The sequence below is a fragment of the Muscardinus avellanarius genome (genome assembly GCF_963383645.1).
Source record: "Muscardinus avellanarius genome assembly, chromosome: 1".
Classification (NCBI taxonomy): domain Eukaryota; kingdom Metazoa; phylum Chordata; class Mammalia; order Rodentia; family Gliridae; genus Muscardinus; species Muscardinus avellanarius.
Window position 1 is genome coordinate 11,499,725 of NC_137786.1, and position 6,000 is coordinate 11,505,724.

A 6,000-nucleotide genomic window follows, 5' to 3' on the forward strand; every position below is an offset into this window, starting at 1 on the left:
CATTTATATCTACCTTCTTTGTGATGAATTAAATATCTTAGTTCTTCCTCTAACAATGCCTGTATGTTTTGATAGCTGTAATGAACATTTCATTTACAAATTATTACTTTATGTTTCTCAATCAGACAAGAATGCTCTTTCAAGTTCTTTTGTTTGTATGTTGTTTGTATTATTATTATTATTGTTATTTTCGCGGTAGTGGGGATGGAACTCAGGGGCATTCTACTTTTGAGCTACACCCTCAGCCCTAGTTTTTATTCTTTACTTTGAAACAGGGTCTCGAGTTGCAAAGATCTTCACTAAGTTGCTGAGGCTGTCCTTGTTTGTATTATGAAAAATATTTATTTTATATGTGCATATATTACTTAAATGTTTTGTTTGTACATTGTAATTAGACATAATGCTGAGGTTCAGAGTGATGGAAAAGTACCTGGGCACAGCACTCATTGTGTGTTTTTCTCCAGGCCCCATCCTGCTCTTGCTTTCTCACCGTAGATAATATTAACATTGATACAGATATTTTCCTGCAATTTACATAATTTTGTTGTTCTTTATGTTTAAATAAATTCTCAATTGTGTGTATATGTATAATATATATACACATATATACCAGAGTTTTATAGTCTATTCATCTACCGAAGGACATATAGGCTGGTTCCATAGTTTGGCTGTTATGAACTACATTGGTATAAACATAGATATATCTGTATCCCTATAGTAATCTGACTTTATTTCCTTTGGGAAGCTCCCCAAGAGTGATATGGTTGAATTAAGTAGAAGCTCCATATATAGTCTTTGAAAAAACCTTCACACTGATCTCCAAAGCAACTATATTAATCCACAAATCCATCAACAGCCTATAAAGGTTCCTATTTTTTCACATCCTTGATAGCATTTGTTATTGTTTGTATTCTTGTTGAATGCTCTGCTGGCTGGATTTATTTTTCATAAAAATATAAAAATTTAAAAAATTTAAAATACACACATGCATGCATGGGGGTACCAGGGACTAAGCCCAGGAACACTCTATGCCTGACCTGTACTCCAGTTATTTATTTCTATTTATTTTGAAATAGCATATCTGTAAGTTGCCCAAACTGGCCTCAAACCTGAAGTCCTGTCTCAGCCTCCTGAGTCCATAGGATTACAGGCTTGAACAATTGTGCCTGCTACAAATGTCCCTTTTGATCATTAGCTGTTCAATAAACTCCACACTCTATGAATAGATACTAATCTTATCTAAAATTTTATGCCTAACATGTGGTACAAAACCTCATCATAAAAAAAGCTTGATCATAGGAGAAAGCATAAATAAGATATGTATTAGCTGGGTGTGGTGGCACATGCTTCTAATCTCAGGCTGAGACAGGATGATCACAGGTTTGAGAAGAGCCTCAGTAAGTAGTGAGACTCTCATCAACCTAAGAGACCATGTTTCAAAATGAAAATAAAACATAGGTCAGGAGATGTAGCTCTGAGGTAGAATGCCTCTGAGTTCAGTTTTTGGTGGAAATAAAAAGAAAGAAAGAAAGAAAGAAAGAAAGAAAGAAAGAAAGAAAGAAAGAAAGAAAGAAAGAAAGAAAGGTGCTCCCCTCCCCCGATTTGCTTTAATTACCTATAAGAAACTGACCTATCATTTGATAATTAGTGGACTGGACCAGAAATATGTTGGACCCCATTTACCACTAATTCTAATGAATTTACAATTATGATTCAAAGTTATGATCCTGAGTTGATTATTCTATGCATCTTTCTTAGGAGAGTAGAAAATGTATATGTTGATGATTGTATGAAAGTCAGCAGAAAATCTATAATAATTAAAGATTTTCTGCTTAAGCAACAGATTGGATAATTTTATGTTTGATATTAGCCGTGTGTATATATGTATAAATCTTTGTACTCTCAAAAATATTTTTAAAATATAGTAAAATTTGAAATATAAAAATTATTAAAACAATAACAAAGCAGTCAAAATCAGTGAATAAAAGAGTTTAGAAAATATTTGAAAGACCATAAGCAAATAAAGACCATACAATTTCCACAAATAAAAACCCTGAAGGGTATTCAGAGGGCAGTATTGAAAATAGTAAGCTGATATGCATTTTGGAAGTTTGAAGTTTTAAAAAAAAAGTGTAGATGCACTGAGACTGAAAATGATATTGTTAATAGAAAATCCTCTTACAGAAATTTTAAACTAGGTCCCTCCTAGAAATTTATGACTCCAAATCTGAGAAAATAATAGTAGATTAGGTCACTGAAGAATGCAAAATATTTACTTTCTGTGAATACCATATTGTAAATTCATTTAAGAGAAGCAAAGAAAAAAATGAAAAATTTATAATCTAACAAGGGATTTAACAAGAGAAGTGGCAAAAAAAGAGATTCAAATAATAACTGTATAGTATTCCTAAAACAAAAGCAGATTAGAAGTGACTGGGAGAGTAAATGTTCCAAGAAGGTCTCCTGGAGAAAAAAGCTTTGATATGTTATCTGCTGTGTTTGAGTTCATGAACAAAAAAGAATGAGTGGGCACGTGATAAATGTTACATAAAATTTTAAAAGGCACAGTAAATGGAAACTTTATCAATTAAAACAAGTTTTTATGTCAAAAAAACTTTAAACAGAAATTTAAATAAAAGTATATTATACATTTTGTCCTGCATTAAGCAACATTGATATGATCACAAATACATTCTAACTACTATTTAACTGTATAAAATATAGTAAAATATTTGAAAAGGTATTTAATTTTCTTCTGAATAAAAATAATGAAAGAGAATTTTTGTACTGATACCTAAACTCGTGGTCAGTCTTACTCTGGCCTATATTCTCAGCCACCATATATTTTAAAATTTTGAAACAGGGTCTTGGTAAATTTCTTAAGTTGCCCTTAAACCTGTGATCCTTCTTTCTTTTCTTCTAAGTACTGGGATTACAGGCATTTGCCATTGCATCTGGTTTTGAATCAATTTTTAAGAATTTCATGTACTTGTCACATGCATATGTGAGGGTTTCAAATACTAAACTTTTCTGTGCAACAAACATCAAGGCCACAGATGATAAGTCTCAACCTGACACCACTCAAAAGCACTGGTTGTATGACTTATACCCTAACTCTCCTTGTTTAAAAGATAAGCACATACACTTCTCATCTTTCATTTTTTGATTGAACACTTGAATATATAGATCCTACCTCTTGGAAATAGCAAAAAACAGATTTTATGAATATTGGCTTAAGAGTTTAGTGTTAGAAAAGGGAGAAAGATGGCAGATTCTTACTAGATTGATATCTATTTCACATGTAAGGTAGAGATGCATTTCCTGCCAACTGATAAATTTGTCTTATAAAGTATTAAAACATGTATGTGCAAGCCAGGCATGGTGCGCACACTTGCAATCCCAGCATTTGGGAGGCTGAGACAGGAGGATAGCAGTTCACAGCTTCATCTACTTACTGAGGCTCTTTGCAACTCAGTGAGACTCTGTTTCAAAATAAAGAATAAAAAATAGGGCAAGGTGTATAGTTCAGAGATCAGATGTCCCTGGGTTCCATCCCCAGATCCATAAAAAATAAAAAAAATTATGTATGTGCAGATAGCTCTGCTTAGCAGCTGGAAGAACTACACTTGATTCACCAGTTCCTGTTACCGACGAGCTCAGTCCTGTGGGGGCAAGTCCACTCGCGACCGGGAGCCTCAGAAAGATGGGGCAAAAGGCAGGTGGTGTCCTGCAGAAACTTATCTGCAGCGATTCCTTTCCCTCTATGAATTCCCTAAGTTTTTGGGTACGACGCTTGGGAAAGAAATCTGAGTTGGACAAAGGCTTCTTGAGCCAATGACAATTTATTACAGGAACCCAGAGAAATTTATACCCTTCACCAGTGAGATTAATAATAGGAGAAAAAAGAAAGGGAAGGGGGGCAATCACAGCAAAACAATAGTAAATTACATATAAACAAAGTACATGACTAGCCCAGCATTTAGGAGATAAGCTCCGGATCTTTCTTCCGATATTGCAGCAGGGCAGGTCCAAAGGTAAATTCCAAAGGCAATACAGGCACGCCCAAGGCCCAGGGCTTGGAGAATACGCCTTCTCATGGAATCTTCTTTTGCTTTCTTTTTTGAAGTTTCCATCTATATCCATGTGACAAGCATGGGGAGCTGTGGCGGTCCAGGGAGATGCGATGGGAGTCTCTCAGATCTCATCCGCTTTGCCTTCTGAAGTCTGAAAGCTTACAAAAACTCACAACACAGCTTGGCAAATAAGACACCACAAATAACACTGTGAAGTTCTTGGATTTAGTTGTCAGATGTATTTCCTTGACTGCTGAACACTCTTTTTTAGACAAAAGCCTATTAAAGGCCTATTGGTCTCTAATAATCCATTTCCTTATCACAAACCCTCTGCAACCTGCTTCTAACTTTCTAATTCCTTTCTTTCCCAGTCGGGACGTTCTTATGATAAGCTCTTCTTCATGAAAAAGTGCTTTCTTACTCTTACGGTATTTCCTTTCCTTCATACATATATATTTAGAATATCTGTCCTTTATTTTGTCATTTTCATTTCTAGCCATGCGGCATTCTCCCTGTCTCGGGGAACGCTCACACTGGGTGTGAAGGTCAACAATCTTTCTCCTTGGCTCTATTGTATTTTGGCAACTAAGTTGTTCATCAACTAAATTGCTTCGAAGTCACACACAAAATTTTATCTTCTCTGTCTCTAGGCAGGATCTCAAGGGTAAACAAAGTTTCCTTAAACTGAGCTATCGGTTACCGGTTACCGGAGTTAATAGCTTAACCTAGTGATAGGAGTGAGGGTCAGAGACCCTTTGTGATTGCTGCAGCTGGAATGCTTATCACAGCATCTGAATTCTGGCCAGTTTTTTCCTTACTATTGAGCAAAGCCAAGGACGTTTATTTCCACGGACTCAATTTCTGATCTCACATCATCAGAGCAATTCGTGTAGAGAGTTAAAAGAATACCAAGAGAATAATAGTTATGAAGGATATCTAAAGTGGGGGATATTTTTTGCCAGAGACGATACCTCTTTCTCGGGGCTTTTTGCTGATTTTTACTATGTGGAGTGGGGTCTTCAACACATAGATGCCGAGGCAGCAGGATGTCTTGGCAAGTTCCAATCGCATGCTATTATCAATATAGTGGATTAGAATGATATGCTATGTAGTGGAGAGGCAACTAAGATATTTTCAAACTAGATAATGACAAAAGGGTTGTGGTCATTATAAGGTAGATCATGGAATGACCATGGACATTAAAAGCCCACTATTGATTATCTTTATTAAAGATTTTAAGAAGAGAAAATGAATTCTCTATATCAGTAATAATTGATAATTTTTGGATAATTTCAAAATCTATGTTGGATTGCTTTTACTTTTCTGTGTGTGGTATTGGGAATGGAACTCAGGGATATTCTTTGAGCAACATCCTCAGCCCAATTTTTTATTCTTTATTTTGAAACAGGGTCTCACTAAGTTGCAAAGAGCTTCACTTAGTAGCTGAGGCTGTCTGCGAACCACAATCCTCCTGTCTCAGCCTCCCAAATGTAGGGCTTATCAGTGTGAAGAACCAAACCAGGCTTGAACTGCTCTGATTAAGAACACACACCATAGCAGCACTTGTAGTTGAAGTCGGTATGTGATATGGACTGTGGTAGTCCACTATAGTTTTCCAAGTTCTATCTATTTTTTTTTTCACAAAGAAAAGTGATTAGAAAGGAGAAATGGTAGAAATAATCACCCCTGAATTCTTCAAGGCTGAGAAGATGGCATTAATTTCTGTAGACCTTCTCAAAATGCAAGATTGCTTTTAGGTACTCAGTTTTGTGGACAGAGGCAGATCTAGTTGCTTCTACTGAACTGAATCTAATATAAGTCCTCGTATTCCACTTCTCAGATCACTGTAGAAATTATGTTCCTTGAAGAGTATATTTATATCTAAATATGCATTCAGAAACTGTAATTATAAATATGTATATATTTA